Here is a 19322-nt window from a genome sequence, read left to right on the forward strand (position 1 = left end):
TTGCTCCTAAGTGAGGCCTCCGTCTGAAGACACAGACACAGACTCAGTCACTGCCATGGCCACGCGCTCCCGTCAGTGTCCTTGGTCGTCCACGGCCACATGCAAGCAAAAGAGATGGAGCTTTGCCCTTCTCAGCCCCCTGGTCGCTTCCGGCGTCTCCCCGCCACCGTCACGCCCAGATGCTGGCGGGAGTCCGTGGCGCTTCTGCCAGCACACGGACAGCGCAGTCCACACCCACCTGGACACGGTGCGCCGCGCTTGTGCTGTTGCCACGTGACCCCTTTGTGTTGGGAGAAGAATGAAGGCCTTTGTGGACTTGAGGTGAAGTCGAGCTCAGACAGTCCCCAAACGCAGGGAGTTGTGTTGGGTTCCAGAACATTTTCTCACGGGTGTGTCGCTTTTGTATCTGAATGTCGTCACTGATGGACAAATCTACCCCTTCACACGCATGTGTCTCGAACCTATACTGCCTCTGTCTCCACAAACTGGCGCGTCCTGGGCTGTGAGCTGGATTATAACCCAGATGTTCATTCTTTTGAAACCCGCCCCTGACCTGAGCACTGCTGTCTTCATGGAGTCCTTCGTGGTGACTTTATTGATGGAATTGAGAGAACCTCACGCAAATCCTTACGCACTTTCTGAGTTTTTAAAACTTTACGTTTTTGCCCCCAATTTAAACAGTTATTCACAACTCTCCAGTGACATGTGATCCTGAGAGAAACCCCTCCCCTCCCACTCAAGGAATCAAGTCTCAATTGTGGCAAAAAGTCCCTTTGCCCTTGGTGGCCTTACATGGAAAGTGATTTGATCGCTGACTTAGCAGCAACAAGAAAAGTAAAATGTCTCCTATTGCAGTCAGTGACCCACCGAAGTTGTGATCATGTGATGCTTAATTTTAGATATGAGTCTTACATTCCCTACTCCAGTCGGGACATTCCTCTCAACTCTGTTTCAGGAGCCTGGGGTGTTTTACTGTGAGTTTGGGTTTGATTTCTAATCATAAGGAGCAGAAGAAAAATGAGAAAATAAATGACAGAATTTATAGAGGGAAAATGAGATCAGACAGAAGAGAAGAACATAGATCATGAAGGTAATAAAGGAAGAACAATGACATCGGAGATGTAAAGCCCCGTAAGAAGGCTCGTAAGAGACTCAGGAGATGCTTCTGAGGCCTGGGAGGCTCAGTGTTGAGTGTGGGGTGGTGGACGTGATGGTGAAACTCCCCGGAGGCGTCAGCAAACATCAAAACTTCTCAGAAGACACATCAGGGACACGAATGCTGCTCTTCTGCTTCCTTCCGTGGAGGGACGCCCGGCTGGCACTTGGGACATTTTGAACCCCGTGATTCTCCACCGTGGGGACCGCCCGTGCCCTGCAGGATGCTGAGCTGAACCCACCGGTGGCAGTAACCCCTCCTCCCACTGTGATGATCGAGCCTGTCCCCAGATGTGGCCGGTGTCAACTGCCAACCTTGCCCCCGGTTGACGAGGGCTGGCCTGTGAGATGGGGGGGCAGTAGGGAACAGATATGCCGGGGAGGTTCAGGTAATTCTCTTCCGTGTCCCTGCCGTGTCAGGGTGTCTGGCGGTGGGTAAGGGGTTATCCTGATAGGACTTAATTTTAACTTGGCTTTGAACCCCCCGCCCCACCCACCGGGATGTGCATCCCTCCCTGTTCCGCAGCTGGAGGAGGCCTTCAGATCAAGCTCGTTTGCCTTTGACAGTTTCCTTCCTTAGGAAACGCTTTCTAATGTCATCCCCGCAAACGCTCCCTGGGGAGGGACTGGCAAGGAGGTTGGGGCCACGACCTCCCGTGGGCCACCCGGGAGGTCACGGCCAAATTTGGAAGCAGGGGCCCCGCCTCGCTGGGGGTCCTCATTGGTGTTTAGGGTGGCGAGCCCACCGTTCTCCCACACGGGTCCATACGGGGGTTAGGGGGCATCCACACCCGACCGCAGGGACCCATGTCACACTGGTCCCTCCAGATCCTAGGACGACGCTCCTGGCTTCAAATGACATGGTCTCTCCTTCATGGCAAATCTGAAATTAGTTATTCATAAGTATTATTTTTATTCCCAATGACTAGAGGTTCACTGCTGAGGGGCTTTTGAATATATAAAGAAGCAAACCAAAACAGAAGAAAATCAACCACCAGCCCACACTGCTATGTAAAGATCACTCTTGCTAACATCTTGTCTGTATTCATCCAGTTCTGTCACTGCAAAGATGTACATTTTTTAAGGAAAAGTCATTTACTACTTCTCCTTAAGTGAAAATCACAGCACACCTTGGAAGGCATCACCAGGTGGTACGTGATTGCAGTCTCAGAGCGACGACCCTTAGACCGCCACGTGCATTCACTCGCCCGGGAGTTTTCAAAAATATGGATGCCTGGGTTCTGAGCTCAGAGATCTTTTTTTTTTTTTTTTTAATTGGTCTTGAGTGTGGCCTGGAAATCTGAATACTTGAAAGCCCCAGACAATCACATTGTGCGACCAACCTCCGCTGAAAGCCTGCTCCTGGGCCTTCCGGCTAACGGCCGCTTTCGCAGGCTGGCACTGGCCTTGTTGGACCTGACGGCCACCGACACTCCTGCCACGTGAGGAGATACTCAAAATACCCGGCCAGCAGGGACTCGAATGCTTTCGGCAACGTTGGCACGTAAGCCCACGAGTGGAGCAGCAACTTGAAGAATTAAAACATAGGCTGTGCCCATCCCGGCCCAGCCTCCATCCCCACATCCCCCGGGAGGAGGTGGGCTTCAGGGACAGGCCAGCAGGTGGGAAGGCAGAGCGGGAGGGGGCTCTGTGCCTGAGGCCGTGGGCTCGAGCCTGCGGGGTACGCGGCTGCCCACTCCTCCCGAGGTGCCACGAGGGCGTGTCCGGCGCGCCTCGGACTTCCCCAGGTGCTGGGTTCAGGGTGGGACTCTCACTTGCCATCAGAAAACGCTAATTCCCATTGCTAGAGCATTAAGTCTCCTGGAAGATTGTGCTTTTGTTTTCTAATAAACAAGATGGAGAATTTCTTGGTGTGCTTCCTTTCCTTTCCTGCTTGTCTGAGGCACGTGCGGTCCCGAAGGGGCCCACGGTCGTTGGTGCCCCAGCAGCTTGTGAGTCACCGTGAGCTCCCCTCGCCTGCAGGTCCCTCACAGGCAGCGCCGAGGTCTGAGGCCGGGGCCTCTGTACTGTCCTCCTTCCTCATGGTCTCCGTCCAGCTCACACTCTGAGGCTCCTGTCTGCAGAGGAAGATGCTGTGTGGTGAGCACGTCCGAGCAGGACGCCTAACCGTGGGGCCGCCCAGGGTGCTGCGCGCGGACAGAGCGCAGCCTGACGGCAGTACACACAGCCTCTTGGTTTGAATAACGTGAGGGCAGAGTGTTTGCCCCCCTGAGCTGCTGACCCAGGGGACAAGAAGCAGATAAAGCTAAAACCCTTTGGAACCTGGTGCACGGACGGTGGGAAGTGAGACGGTGCAGCTGCTGTGGAAACTGTCTGGCGGTTTCTCAAAAACGTAGACGCACTGCATGATACGGTGACCCCACTCCTGGGCAAAGACCCCGAAGAACTGAAAGCAGGGTCTTGAGGAGATATTTGTGGACGTGGGTTCACAGCAGCTAAAAGTGGAGACTACCCCAGTGTCCAACAACAGATGACGGATGAACAAAAGGTGGTCCACCCACACAATAGAATATCACTCAGCCTGAAAAAGGAAGGAAATCCTGGCAGAGGCTACAACAAGGGTGAACCCTGAGGACATGATGCTCATGAACGAATCCAGTCAGAGAGGACAAATCGTCCAGAAAAGCAGGACTCCACTAATATGAGGTCCATGAAGGAGTCAGAGTCACAGAGGCAGAGAGTAGGACTGTGGTTTCCAGGGGCTGGTGAGGGTGGGGCCTTTGTGTTTAATGGGGTTAGAGTTTCAGCTTTGCAAGATGAAAACGCTTTGGAGACGGATGGTGGGGTGGCTGCACCACATTACGAATGCGCTTAACACCACTGACCTGTCACTTAAAAATGGTTAAAATGTGTATCTGACCATAATTAAAAAAGCCAAACCTGCTTTTGTGAACCGTACACAGAAAGCAAACAAAATCTCCCCGACGCAGCAGAGAATTGCCTTTGTTGCTATACGTGCTCAAAGAAGGAAAGGCCAGGCCAGGCCCGACCCGTCGTAATAGAAGGAAAGGTGTTTTCCTCCCGATGCTTTGGTGGGAGGAGTCGACACGGGTTTCTCTCTCTTCGTTTCCTGTTCAGTTTTCCCATTTCACTACTCAGTGGAGACACGCTTTTTTCTTTTCTTTTTCTCCAGAGACCCAGACTCAGAAAGGGCTAAAGAGAAAGAGGTTCCATGTCGGCCCCAGGAAGGCGGTGGGTCTGGGGGTGGCTGAGAAGGACCCCTGCTAACTCTTCCCCTGGGACTCCACCAGCCCCACTTCATCAGTTCTTTTATCAGTTCTTTTATATTTCTATACCTATATCTTTATCTGTAATTAGATGCTTTTACCTTTAAAATACATATTTTTCCACTGAGAAAGCTAATATTAAATCTGAAACACTTTATAATCATTATAAAAGCTAATATTATAATATGAAACATTTTATAATCATTGTCATAGAATTCCTGAGATATAAATTCTGTTTATTTTAGTTTCAGTGGTAGATGGGAAACTCTTGAAAGCAGTGATTGTTCTAGAGAAGAGTTGTCAGTAGGGGGTGGGGATGGCTTACAGACAAACCCCCCACCCAGATCCCCACCCTACCCCTCTCACCCTCCAGATCTGGATGTAAAACCAATGACCTCGTGGGCTGAGGAACAAGTGTCCTGACCCCACCACACTGGCTGCCTCCTTGGTCCCCTCCAGTGCATATTTTCACATAAAATAGAAAATGGAAGCAAAAGGAAGGGCAGAAGTTTTAATTTGAACACTATTCTGATGTTAACAGAATACTTTCCTCTCCAATCTGTGGTCCTCAAAAGCATGTAGAAAAATTCTGTTTACCTTGAATGTGTGTATTAGATAGGACAGACTCAGCTACGCTGCAGTAACAAATAAGCCCCCAAGTCTTACCAACATGATAGCAGTTTATTCCTTTTCCACATCACAGTTCCTTCCTCTGACGGTGGTGCTACCTGGAGGGCACGACCCCCGAGCTCACGGGAGAGGACATGAAGGGCTGGCCCAGGAGCCTGAGCTGCCTCAGCCTGGAAAGGACCCAGGGCCCATTTGCTCCCATTTTCCGGGCCCAGGCCACCTGCACGGTGGCTGGGAAATGCCACCTCTCAGACGTGTTAACTGGGCGGGTGAGACACGACTTGCAATTAAGGAAGTGAGTTGTCACCAAAACCTTTAACTCAAAGAGAAGTTACAAACATTAGTTTCAATGAGAAATTTAGCAAATTGTGCTGCATTTTTAAACTTAAGAACTTTAAAAACTTTTCTGCACATACGTCACATGGTTTTATTTTCTTCAGCCGACATCTGACTCCTACACTGACACACGCAGGCTCAGAGACCCTTCACGCTGGACTTCTTCTCAAGGACCTTGTGTGCTCGTGGTGACGTAGCTGCCTTTTCACCAACAGACGTTCCCGTCTGCAGGAGTTCCAGCTCTGCAGGGACTGTCTCCAGACCACGTGTGTTTTTGTCGAGCGTGCTGTCATGACTCCCGTGTGAAGGGCTTGTCTTATAAAGGAGACATAGAATCACCTAATTCTAATGGAATTCATCTGACGTAGGAAACAAAGGCTGGGATTTAGCTAGAAATTGCCATGAGTGGCTCCCACAGAAACCACAAGAGGGCTGGGCCCACACGTGGTCCGGCAGGAGCCCCTAAGTCACTGGCCCTCACCCGCGTCTGACCTTCCCCTGCACCGCTCTCCCATCCTGAGTCACCGCCCGGGCAGCTCTCCGGGAACTCCGTGCAGACACGGAGAGCAGATAACACACTTTATAAGTCAGCGAATCAATGTCAGTTGTAGCTTAGGGCATGTCAGGGCTGTAGGAACAGTGTAAAGTTATACAGGGTGTGAACGAGGCACAGAACAACAGAGACAGAGGCCGTGTGTTCTCGTACCGGTGATTAACAAGGCAAACGCACCCTCTGTTGATGCTGGGGCCGTGCCAGCTGCGGCGGCATGTGGGTGTGGGAGTCCCTTTGCAGTGGGAGCTGGCGGCAAGGGCCGACGTGCAGGAGCCACCCGCGAGCCCTGCGGCAGGAGAGCCGGTCCCTCGCGGGCCTCACCCTCCTCCCAGCGGGCCACCCGCACAGCAAGAGCGCTCGGCCTCCAAGGCCCGTGAACAGAGTTGTGACACGCAGGGGTCAGAGAAGGGGGCGTAAGGACAGACGCTGGTGCGACCACGCAGGGACCCACGAGGGCGGCCCACGTCACCAAGCACTTTTGTCCGCGCTCCGGCCACTTGCTCTCAGTCACCCTGTAAAGGAAGCGGGTCCAGGCTGGGGGCCAGTGCACAGCCGGGCAGCGCTCGCGCTCCGAACCCAGCCTGAGCTTCTCCACCTTCATGCTCAGCTCTCCTCGCTCTGTCACAGAGCTGATGCTTCCAGGTCCTGGGCAGGGAGGCCCATGCGGGGTGGTGGCGACTGGAGAGCCGGTCACACCTGCCAGTGCCACCTCCACTACCTCCCTCCGTCCCGCCCTCAGTACAGACCCCGAGCGGCCTGGCCTCTGGCTTCCGGGAGAGCCAGCTGCCCGAGTCCCGGACGTTCTCTGGCCTCATCTGACTTGTCTTTTCAGCCGCACACTGTGAGCTGATGTTGGCTTACAGGTGGCAGCCGCTGCCCTGGAGTGTCCCTGGGCAGAGAGTCAGACGGAGGATGGGTGGGAGGCCACAGGGGGGGCAAAGGAAGTGATGAAGCACAGACGTCTGCTGGGAGACGCAATCTGAAAACAGGTTCGAACCAAGGAGAGGATCAAAGGGGAGCCACGCCCATTTGTGGTGTCCCTGCAGAAGAGGGACCAGGGAGGCTGCGGGCAGAGCCCTGTGAGAGGAGGCTGCTCCTTGGCTCGACGGATGGGAACAAGTTGCTAGAGATAAAGGCAGGTAAACGGAGAGGAAATTGCTGGGTGGGGTTGTGTAAGCAGGCTTCAGAATGAAAAAGAAGGAGAAGATGGGGTGGCAGGATGACAGCCCTACAACTCCCAGCATGCAGTGCTCCAGCTCCCAGCATGCAGTGCACCCACTTTGGGCCGGGCCCTGGGGAGGCACTTCCCATGGTTACGCCCTAGTTAGGATGGGAGCAGGGTCACCAGTTGGTGACATGCTCGCCCGAGGGCCCCACGAGGTCGGGCACCCCCTAGAGTCTGACTCTGAGTCCGTCCTTAATTGAGGAGTGACCAGAGCGTGCAGGAATTCCAGCCCCCTGGTGGCTTCCCGTCCAGGGGTGATTCCACATCTGCACTGAGTGGACAAAATCTTGACCAGAAACACAAAGATACGGGTTTTATCGATGTCTGGTCACCCATCGATTCACCACGGATCACCTTCAGAGGACTTGCTAAATAATCCACAAGAGTTCCTCATGACTCTTATCCTCAAGGAAACTGGGGAGATAAGATTGACACCAAAGAGACAGGAGCAAACAATGACACCACCGGGTCAGGACCACCCGACGTGGTGGCCAGGGGGCCACCAGCCCCATTCACACAGCGAGGGTGCAGGGAGCTACCCCGTCAACTTTCTCAAGGAAATAGCAAATTCCAGGTTCAGAGGAGCTGCTCTTGCCGCCACCATCACCTGGATGGACAGGGAGCCAGGGGACGGCAGCATATTCTCAGCCTGCAGACGTGGCCTCTGCTTCCCGGCCCTGGGCGTCCCCCAGCGTTTCACGTGGAGTGGAACAAACTACAGGGCAAAGGGGAGTCTGAAGAGAATACATGTTCCAAAGCACCTCTTCACGCCTCCTGATCTGATGCTTCCCAGGCAGGCAGTTAGTTCCAAGGGGACAGGCCTGGGCCTGCCGTCCCAGCAGAGGCCAGGCTCCTTCCAGAGCCGTTAAATGATAACTTGCAATGATTTATCCCTCTTAATTTACACAGCCACCCTCAGAAAGCTCTCTAAATGCAGGCTAGCCTGTTATCTTAAAAATGCATTCAGCGGTAAAAAGCGCAACGAAAGCCCTTAAAGCCATAAGCTAACAGGGTAAGTTCCTCCCAGGTGACCAGGGAGAGCCCGCCCTGAGTCCTGAGTCTGGTCCTGGCCAAGGCCAAGCGCCGGTCACGGACACGGACACAGCAGGGCATCTCCCGGCCACTGTTCCCGGAGGTGGATTCGGTCAGGACGGTGATGTGCGCAGTGCTGTACTGCGGGGACAGGGCAGGAGCCCTGTGGCTCAGGCAGAGCGTGAGAGCCCTGCGAGGTTCCCAAGTGCCAGGGAAGTAAAGACGCTACACAGACAGCAGCTGGACCCTCACATCGGCACCTCACTTCGTAGCTTAAATAAATGATTTCCCCATCGCTTAGCGGCAGGCTGTAAGATGCTGGGGCAGGAGTCCGATTCCAGGGTCCCATCCACGTGGGAGACACTCACTCGGCCACAGAGGGCGGGCAGGCTGGCCTCCTCTGGCAGGAGGCTCAAGGCTGGTCCAGAGCAATGTTGGCCTAAAGCCCCTGCTCGTCCAGCTGGAGGGCAGAGGAGACAGACGTGTCGTCTACAGCTGGAAGGACAGACAAGCGTGGGGCTGTGGAAGATGCCGCAACTTTGGGGAGAATCCCTCACTACCCACGGCGTGTGCATCCAGTTTTGGGGGGTGTGTGTGTGCGTGTGTGGCTGATTCTCCCTCTATCCTCCGTCCGTCAGGGTCAGTAGCTGGTAAAGCTGGACGAGCAGAAGGAAAACGTCCTGAAGGTGAAACAAAGACAGACAGAGAGACTCACAGAGGAAGATGTCTCCGTCATAACTTCCTTGGAAACACAACTAACTTGAGCTAACAGCGAAACCCAGGAACCCCGAAGTCGGCCCTTTGGGACAGGACATGCCTTCCTGCATTCTCCTGTCTACTTAGCCGTAGTGGTCTGTGTGTGGAACGCTCTGGAAAGGGCTCCACCGGTCCTGAGGAGGCGTCCCACCCGCCCCCCCAGCCCAGAGCACCCCTCCTCCTGGGAGGGTTTCTTTCTCCAGTGCAGAAGTCTACTCACAAGCGAGGCCGTTCCGTGTTCTTGCACGGATGGGCTTCGTGGCGTGTCTGTGGTCACAGCCACGTCACCACGTGGCACGGGATTTACATGGAGGCAAATGCGCTGGACGCATCAGACGTGAGGATGGGAGGGAGCAAGCAGACCGCCCACCCCGCCCGAGGGCCGGGCAGCCACGGTCCCTCCCTCTGGGGGCACGCGTGTGTCCACGTGCTCAGTCAGACGGCAGCCCACCTCCCACCTGGGCACAGAGTGTCTCAAAGGTGAGCGAAGGTGCTTGCACTGCATTTCCCAACATCCAGCGCTGAACTGAAGGGCTAGTTTCTGGGTGCTTATGCGGCACTTTGCAGGGAATTTTAAATGCCGCGTCCCCATAGGAGCCTCTAGACGCGGCCTCCTTCCCTTCGGGGGCCGACGTTCTTGGGCGGTGACACTGACCTGTCCCGGAAAGGTGAGAGCAGGACTCTCCCCAGTCACGCAGGACCTGGATGCTGACCTGGTGGATCCTCGGCGGCCCGGCCTGTGATGATAAACCAGAGACAAACGTAACGAGCGCCAGTGTCCCTGTGCCCAGTGGCGGTGACTTGCGTTTTCCCTCTTTTCCATTTTTCAAAAGATAAATCGCTCGGATCTGTTGGCTCAAGCCCCTCTGTCACATGTCACATGGAGGAGCCAGTGTGGACAGTGACAGGGACGGGCACCTCAGCCCCGGGACACCCCCCTCACAGCTGGGCCTCCCAGGGACCCGCTCAGAAGTTTGGGAGCCAGGGTGGGGCATGGTCTGCAGGGTCCCGGAGCGTCTGCTCTGCCGTCCAAAGGGCGCGTCGAGGCCAGGCCTCCCGCCTGCAGGCTCTCCTTTCTGGGGTTCCCGCCTCACCTCCCGGGGCCCACACAGCCCGATGAAACTGGTCCCCAGGCCCCTGCCCTCGCTCTGGGCTTATCCTTCAGATGCTGGCAGCCGTGCAGTGTGCTCAGGATGGCCCCCCAGGACTGTGCCATCTTTGCACTGGGAGTCCACACCCCGGCACCCCTGGCCCCAAAGCTGCCTCCTTGTGCAGCTGGTGACACCCCAAGAAATCAAGCCCCCCAGACAGTCCAGGGGCAGCGGGCAGCAGCCGGACTCCAGAGAGCACCAGGATTAGGGGCAAGAGCCAGACCCGGAGCCGGAACGCAGCTGCCGCCTGGTCCGCCTGATGGGCACCAGGCCTCAGGCTCCGCGGGAACAGCGGCCCAGCCCCCAGGACTTTCCCCCTTCCTGGGCGCCCGCCCCCACACCGCCCCGGGCTCAGGAAGCCTGTTCACCATAACATTTCTGTTTCTTCCTCTAAAAAGGGCAAGGGAAGCCCAGGCAAACAGACGCACTCTGGGGCCATGTGCTCCGTCGTGTGCTCCGTCAGAGCCACCAGAGGTCTGGGGCCGTGTGCTCCGTCGTGGGCTCCGTCAGAGCCGCCAGAGGTCTGGGGCCGTGTACTCCGTCGTGTGCCCCGTCAGAGCCACCAGAGGCCACCCGCCGGGTCCGGCACGTGGGCTCTTGGGCACACCCGTGAGCAGCGTGGACAGGCACCTCGGGGTTTGGAGGGGCCGGGCTCTTTCCCAGCCGGGAAGCGACGTGAGCTGGGCCTTGACCAGAAGGCTGTCGATGGGCTCGCGGGGTCCAGGCGACATCTCAGGGCTCAGACGGCCTGCACACAGCAGGTGCTCAGTAACCTGTGTGCTGAGAAGGGGGAGTAGCTGTGTCTGGCAGCAGGTGTCACCATCGGAGCCCCCAGCTTCAGGCAGCGGAGGGCACGGAGCGGAAGAGCGGGGTGTCACCTGGAAGCCGCGTCTAACCGCCCCAGTCGGAGCGGACCCGCAGAGCGGTGCTTTCAGGCACCTCTCCCCTAGGCTGTCCAAGAGGAGGCACTGCCGTCCCCTGGCAGGACACTCTGGAGTCACCCTGCGCCAGAGGCAGAGAGTCTCGACCCCAAGAGCCCTGCAGACGCGGGCTTGCCCTCCAGTCACCAGGGGGCTGGGACGGGCCTGGACGGACCAGGGCCCTCTGACCCATCTGCGCTCGCTGATTAGGAGCCTCCTAAGTGCTGCGCACTGCCCTTGGCCCTGAGGACACACCCATTTATTCAAAGAAAGACAAGTCCTGTGTCTCGGGATACACGCTTTCCCTGGAGGGGGAAGTGAGTACATTTTCTTATAAAACCAGGTCCCGGGGTGTCCCCCATATGGTGACGTCAGTGGTGGAGGCTGTGACCCCAGCATCCCCTCCAGACCCGCAGGCGCCTCTGGGGGTCGGCTGGCTGTTTGGGGCAGCACCCCAGCTCTAACCCCGGGAGGGGGGTCCTGCGAGCACCAGTGCCCGGCCAGGGGGGCAGAACTCAGCCCTGGTGCCCAGAATCTAAGTCCTTGCGGGGCCCGGCCTCTGGGAAGCAGAGAAGGAGCTGCCCCTGCTGGGGAAAGAGGCAGGGGGACAGCCAGCCCCCCTCGGGAACCTGCGGCCCTGAGGCTGCTTCCAAGACCACACTTGGCGCTGGTTCCCACACCTGGAGGAGAAGCGGAACGGCCACTCCCAGCTACACCGTGTGTGGCTGGATGTAGGCAGGGTGACCAGCCGTCCGGCTTGCCGCTGACGTGGGGCTCTTAGTGCGAAGACTGGGATGGTCCCCGGCACACAGGACAGAGGGTCACCCAGGGCAGGGTGGAGCCTTGAGGGCTGAAGTGTTTCTTCCTGCCGAGCTTTCTGGTGGAGAAGGTGATTATGGCAATGTTTAAACTTACGTGATAGGAGCAGGCCAGTTATCTTCAGCCAGTCAAAGCCCCACCCTGCACCTTTGTGACTCAGTGACAGCGCGCGGGCACCGGGTTGAGCTGGACCTGGAGGGGCCCAGAGCGCCCCACCCTCTGCTGGGACAGCACCCAGCACACGGGGTCCGAGGATCCCTCCCCTTGAACGGAACCAGGGACCCAGTACGTTGTACGGGCTCTGACGTGACCGAGGTCACTGTTTACCTGGATACCTTGTTGTTTCAGGAGCCAGGTGTATAGGCGAGAGGATGCTCCGGAGAGGCACGGTTTGGGGTGCCCAGACCTCCTCTGGAAACAGCCGCACTGATCTCAGGATGGTCCCCACCGTTCCCACACCGGCTGGATGGTGGTGGATGCCGGCTCAGGACCGGCCAATTCCCTTCTCCCCCCAGAACGTGACGTGTGGCCACAGACACCGCAGCTCCATCCAGGGGCCGGTTAGTGGCGACTTCGTAGGGCCTTCCTGAGATGCGGGGATGCTGGGATGAGCCTCTTTTCCAGGGGTGGCCACTGGGAACCTCCGCACTGACAGGTAAGCAGAGGAGGCTGGTTTGCAAGGAACGTGGACACTGTGGGCACGTCCAGGTCAGACGGGAGGGAACAGGCCGGCGCAGGAGGGAGGGGAGAGGAGCCCGATGGCTTCCTGCTGGTCCCGGAGGACGCCCACCCCCGCCCAGCGTCTGCAGTTCACACACGCCCGGGGGGATTGTACCCCTCACCCCGGACGCACCCGCAGAGGAGGAACTTGGACGTTGCTTGTTCCAAGCGCCTCTCTTCAGTAGTTCTCCCAAGGCTGCTACGTGGCGGACGGGGCTTCCTTCTGCTCCCCTGTCAGGAGGACATGTGCAGAGTCAGAGTTCATGTCCCTTTGCCTCCTGGTGTCCTGAACATGCGATAGAGCAAAGGTGGTGTGAAAACGATGTCAACTTCCAAACACATCGCTTACCAACTAAAAACACGCATGCAGGTGACCAACGTGAGCGGAGGCTTAGAATCAGTGAGTAACTATTTCCCTTTCCCGGGCATCCCTAACTCAGATCACTGCATTGTCACATTTGTGTAAGGTTAGAATATGCTCGTCGGTACCCGGGAGACCCGGGATCTGGTTTGTGGAGGGCGTGCCTCACGTTTCAGAAGTGCGTCCCGTGAAATCTAGGCTTGGAGGAGAATAGGGGCATTTCAGTGACTAGTTCAGCCGCTCGGGTCACCCGAAAGACAGGGCCCTTCTGCGGGCGTGGAGCCCGGCCCGGCCTGGCCAGCCCACCCGTGCTCTGAGGGCCCCAGGGAAAGAGGAGCTGTGGATTCAGTGCGGAGGAGCGTGGGCAGGGGCTGGGAAAAGGGCAGAGAGCGGGCCTCCCCGGCCTGTCCCATCCAGGAGCCTAGCTGGAGGGCAAAGTCCCCGGGAAGAGGCAGAGCCCCGAGTACTCTGGCTCTCCTGGGCCGGGAGCCGGCCAGCCACGGCCCCGGGCCAGATGCGGCCCCACAGTCACTGCTTCTGTGACGTCTTCACAGAACACCCACGCGGCGTGTCTTGTCTTGTCTGTGGCCGCTTGGCTACAGCAAAGGGATGAGCAGCCTCAACAGAGGAAAGACATTTGCTCTCAGATCCTTCTCAGAGGAAAGGTCGCGGGCCCTGTTCTCGACCCACGCCGAGTCAAAGCATCGGGACGCCTGCAAGTGTTCTGGAACTTTCTTCTTTGCGACCAAGCCTGCTTCAGGCTGGACGTTTATGGGAGTGGCGGGTTTGGAGTTAAGAAACTATTATCAGAGCCCTTCCCTTGGTCAACACTGACGGCTTTCTCAGATAAACCGTGAGTTTATTCCCAGGCCCCCCTCGGGATCTCGTGCTTTTCTGGGGCGGGTGCAGCGTCCACTCAACTATGCCACAGTGGCCGAGGCCAGGGGAGGGGGGACGCCGGGACCACTTTGCCACGACCTCCCCACGGCCCCCTTCTCTGCTCTGCGCGGGATGTGAAACCAAAACGTCACAAAGGTCACCCCTTCCCCCCTCCCAGGAGCTCACAGTCGTACTAATGCTCCTGGGAACTCTGCAAAGGCAGTTACAGGCCCCCTTCCACAGGGCAGGAGCCGAGCAGAACATCGCGCTGTACGCAGATCTGAAGCAGAGATGAGTAATGGAGCAACTAGAAAACAGGGAGAAGAAAGCCTTTCACTTTCCGCTCTTAGGAGGATGTTTCTTCAAGGGATCAGGAGATATTTTAGCCAAATTTAAAAATGTTCCAACAAGACATCAGTGCAATTGAGAGGACCCCTTAATTAACACATTAGGGGATGGAACGAAACCTGCTGACAGCGGAGGGCGGGGTGTGTGGCAGATACACACGGGGACTTGCCCGAGGTCTGTCACTCCTGTGTCACTGGGGAGCGGCACCTGCAGCCTCCACTGAGGAGGCAGCTGGGGACAGAGGTTGTAGGAAGCTACAGTTCCCTGGAAAGAGAAACACTTGAGAAAAGTTTTGAAGGCAGCGAGGTGGCCCTTGAGGGAGGTCTGGGTAAAACACTGTTCCTGCTAAGGCACACGACGCGGGGGGTGGGGGGGCATCGTCACTGAGTCTGAACAAGCCTTGGAGGCAGGAAGACGCAGGGTCTGGGCAGTAGGTCAGAGCGCGTCTGTGGCAACAAGCGGCCCCCGGCCAGCCGCCCAGGCCTCTGCTTCCCACCCCGGGACCCTCAGCTGCAGCATCTCCCAGGAAGCCGCCCAGCGTGGCCCCTGAGCTGTGAAAGGTCATTGCCTTGCGTTTCTCTGCTTCAGACTTTCCAGACTGTGAAACTCTAGGGGACCAGGGCAGAGGGAACGGAGCAAAAGGGGAAAAGGAACAATATTTGCCTCTACTATCGTGAGAGATTACCGGCCGAACCCTCAGACACGGCGATTGCTCAAGTGTTTAACTATTTTTTTAAATAGCAGATACCAGTGTGAACCGGTTTGGAGAAAGAGTTTGCCCGATAACAGCTCTGCCATTTGCAGACTGTGAGGGAGAGATTCCCAGCTCCTCGGCCGGCGCTGAGAAGCCTGAGCTCCGGGGATTGGGAGGGTGAGGCTCTGTGAGCTGCCAGCACTCAGCACCGCCAAGCACACCCACGCGGACCGCCTCGCCCCCCGGGGGTGCAGGCAGCCCTGAGCCTCTGTCTACAGTTGGGGTGCACGAGACAGACTTGGCGGCTTCGGCTGCCCGGGCCCCGGGGAAGATGCTCTGCTCGCAGAACCGAGGTCTCCGAACACCTTCTCTGCTGCCCTGACTCCTGCCAGATGTTACTTCCCAATGGACCTTGGTTAAAACATTTCACGTTTGGACTTGGAGAGATTTCAAATCTTTTCCTAAATGTGACTGTTTCTGACACAGATACTTTAAAACCAAGGGGGTCCAAACTGATTAAAGTTACAACCAATTGGGACTCCGGACAGTCCGTGTCATCGGCCAAGGAAAGAGATTAATCGGATTGAATAATGAGTTTCATCTGGATTTGCCTTGCCGTCTGCTACAGATGTTTTCCAAATCGTGTAGTGTGAGGGCGGGGCTTCGTGGAGGGGAGTATTCGCTATTGTAACAAAAGTAACATGTTCTTATCCTTCCAAAAAAGGTAAATCTTTCCCCCAACGTCCACATCATGTAAAACAAACACATGGAGACAAGACAGAGCAAAAGCCTTAGAAAGTTGTAGGTGCCTCTGAGCCGTAAATCCCCCACGTCAGCCTGTAGACTTTTCGAGCGTTGACGCTTGTTCAGTTAACACCTGACTGTCTCTGAAACTGTGAACACGCACAGGTTCTGATAAAGAGAACATCAGACCAGGAGGCGAACCTGGAGATCGCTGGCTTCGATCCACCAAGGTGGCAGGTCAGAGAAAGGAAGCCACAGGGGCTGGGTCTCCGGGTCCTACCCCAGGGCCTGTTGTCGTGCAGGTGGCGACAGAGGCCAGGAGCAGAACCAGGGGCCGCGACCCACAGCTCATCGTTCTTCCTGCTGTCACGTGTGGCTTTGCAATTCCTTCCACTCTGTTTTATTTTGGTTTATTTTATTCTATCTAGTGCATTTTTCATTTCATTTCCATTCGTGTTTTGCTTTCGTCTGTGTCCCAAAACACCACCACAGTAAATCATTGCAAGGTGGATAATATTTTCTCATGGGAACAATGATAAAATCGAGGGCCGTGTTTCTAATCAGGAATGTAACGTCGAGCAGATGGCATACACGAGAGACAGCTTTATTAAGGCAAAGATTAAACAACCACAACCTTTAAAACAATTTTCATGTCTCCAAGCCTCAATTACCTCATCTGTAAACTAGTTATAATAGTGGGGTCATCTCGTAACACTGAAGGCTTAGTGGAGATGATGTAAACAAAGAACTTGACGGCACCCTTGAAGTCCAGGGTTACCCTTTGTTCACTGTCAGGTGCCTGCAGGCACTCGGCACATTCGTTGGCCGTGATCCCCGCAACAGTGTTAGGAGGTGGGCGCCATTGTTAGTCCCGTTTTAAGCCTGAAAAAATAGATGCCCGGAGACACGAAGCAAGTGTCCGAGGCACGAGGCCAGTAAGCACGGGGCCGGTGAGCACGGGGCCGGTGAGCACGGGGCCGGTGAGCACGAGGCCGGTGAGCACGGGGCCGGTGAGCACGAGGCCGGTGAGCACGGGGCCGGTGAGCACGAGGCCGGTGAGCACGGGGCCGGTGAGCACGAGGCCGGTGAGCACGGGGCCGGTGAGCACGAGGCCGGTGAGCACGGGGCCGGTGAGCACGAGGCCGGTGAGCACGGGGCCGGTGAGCACGGGGCCGGTGAGCACGGGGCCGGTGAGCACGAGGCCGGTGAGCACGGGGCCAGTGAGCTGGCATTTCAACCCAGATGATGTGACTTCACAGTCTAAAGGCTCTACCCCTGTTCTGCGAGCAGAGCTGATGTGTTAGAAATAATGTTAATATTTTGATTTCATTTAAAAAGAATAGTTATTATCCATATCATACAGGGCAGCATACGTGTGCTGTGAACATCATTTCACAGAAGGCCTCATCAACTCTCAAGGTAGTGAAACAGCAAAGTAGAAACCTACTGATCATGGCATTGGCCCCAAACTAATAGATAGGGGACACGTGTCCAGTCATGTAGGAGCACTTTTTACGTTATATGAATACATGACCCATATTATCATCAAATATGGTCCAACGAAATATGGGCTCATGTTTCCTTTTTTCTGAATAAATTTCAGACTCGACATAAATCGTCTGAAAGCATTGTGTGGGGCTGGTGTCCCACACCCACTGCTGTTGCTAAGGGCGTCTGAGCTGCTGCTTTCTGTGAAAAGCATGTTTTTTTAATTATGAAAGATGTGATTGTCCTGAAAAGGATAGAGAATGAAGTAACATCTCCTCACACCTCCACCCAGCATCTCAGACCCCAACGTTGGATAAATTTCAACACTGTTTCATTAAAACTCTTAGGAAAATAGGAATCAAGGGGAAACTCTTTAACCTGAAAGCGTAGCCCTAAATATCGCACGATTAGCCACACGCCTCAAGCACTGTTCCCTTTAAAGGTGGACGTGTCGAGACGAGAGTGTCCACTTTGCCTCCTGTGTCCTGCGACGCTCGGACCTGCGGGACCAGCCACGACGGGAAGAGCCGGAAGAAAGCACAGACTGGGCTGTCCCCATGTGGGGGTGGGCGTGGGCTTTGCCGTGGTCAGTTCCTAGTTGGTGGGGCGTTTGCTGGAGAACGTGGCTCGTGTGACAGCAGTTCTGCGCTTTGGTTGCCGTCTGCACTCGGGGCTGCAGCCACGTGGTCAGTGTCAGGCCGTGTCCCATGGGTGTTGGGCCAGAACGGGCTTCTCCAACTCGGGGATGCAGAGTCCCCAGATACAGTGGAGGGGCTGACCCCGCTCAGCGCGTGGGCAGGCCCCATGTGGACACCGTGTCGCTGCACACTCTGCCACGACACGTGGGGCCCGCCAGGCCCAAAGTGTCCCTGACTGTCCCTGAGTTGCGTGTGGGGCAACGCCAAGGACTATCCCAACTCGGCTAAGCCGCAGAACCATAGGATTACTGGCACCTTCGGGTGCTTGAATTTCCCGGATAAACTTCCCACTTGCAGCAGGAGCCCTGGGACGGGGTGCTTGGCCTCTGGGGATGGGCCCGCCCAGCAACGGGGCTGTGATCTGCCGGCTCCCACGCACGGGGAGGTGTCTGCAGGGAAGCTAGAGCCCTGACTTCTTTCAGCATCACTTACCAATTCCTTCAACAACGACCAGTCCGGTGCTGCCGTTCGAGCCCCTTGGGGTGAGCCGGGAACTGCTGTGAAGCGCCTGCCCCAGAGCCTGTAACCAGGCGTGGTGCGAGCGGGGGGCTCCCACTTTCTCCTTGGAAGCCCGTCAGCTTCTGCTTTATACACATTACATGACGTTACTGGCCTGATCCCATCTCAGAACTGAGTATTTCCCTGTTACTTAGCGACTTAAAAAAATCTCTGATAGCACTCCTTTACCCGGATGTTTGTCTCTCCTAACGCCTCGATTCCAGCTTCTGTGTCTTTGGAATCTACCTGGGCCTCCTCCCCGGGGTGCGGGGCCCCTTCCGGGAATTCCCAGGGGAGACCCAGGCCCGGGCGCTGCCTCTCTCTACGGGGAGGACAGACTCCTTCATTGCTCCTGTTCTTTGGGGTCCATCCTTCCTGGTCTCACGAAGGTGGTTTGCAGTCAGAGCCCCTTGATTACCCTGGGGCCCCAGGCCCTTGCCCGGGATCCCGGTGCCCCTGCCAGTCCCCGACCCAGCCCCCTCTGATCCCTGGAAGCACCCCAGCCTTTCTCACAAGCTCAGCTCCACGTTTAAGAGAACGTTTGCTAATGCGTTCTTAGCACTTCAAGATAGTCGCAGCTGGACAGATTTCAGATTACTTATCCACCACATTTCTGGAACCAGAGAGCTTTCCTGAGACTCGTGCTCGAAAGCCAGGAATGACTCAGCTCTCCTCACCTTCGGCCGCTCTTCTCTCTAAAATGTATCCAAGGACTGACTCAACCCCCCTCCAAAACGCGCAGCCATCTGAGCGCTTCCCGCGCAGTGGGCAAGTCGTGGAAACGGGGAGGAGCCCGCGGTCCCTGCACAGCTGCTGACGGGGCAGCAGCTTCCCAACAGGAAGACGCAGAAGATGCAGGTGTCTTGCGGGGTCACCTCTGCCCCACAGCGCCCCGGGTCTCACAGGAAGAGGCAGAGCATAAATCCATACAGTGATTAAATCCCAGGCCGCACTAGTTCCACAGTCTGAAGATTTATGGCCCTTTTAGACCAGAACCAACCCCAGTGCCTCCTGTCAGGCCTTCTCTTCTCTCTTCTTCCAAAAGTAAATATTTTGGCGTTACAACA

The 19322-nt window shown here is 56.2% G+C and overlaps 1 long non-coding RNA gene across 1 annotated transcript; it reads right to left on the reverse strand.

Annotated features, from left to right (window-relative positions):
• Positions 1-2005: 2005 nt before the first annotated feature.
• On the reverse strand, positions 2006-12655 carry LOC137231464 (uncharacterized). The gene is made up of 4 exons (XR_010946554.1): positions 12153-12655; positions 10515-10866; positions 9591-9672; positions 2006-8859 (listed from the first exon to the last, which is right to left on the reverse strand). It is a non-coding gene; the product is annotated as an uncharacterized lncRNA (long non-coding RNA).
• Between the last annotated feature and the right edge of the window lie 6667 nt (positions 12656-19322).

The sequence above is a fragment of the Pseudorca crassidens genome, chromosome 10 (genome assembly GCF_039906515.1).
Source record: "Pseudorca crassidens isolate mPseCra1 chromosome 10, mPseCra1.hap1, whole genome shotgun sequence".
Taxonomy (NCBI): domain Eukaryota; kingdom Metazoa; phylum Chordata; class Mammalia; order Artiodactyla; family Delphinidae; genus Pseudorca; species Pseudorca crassidens.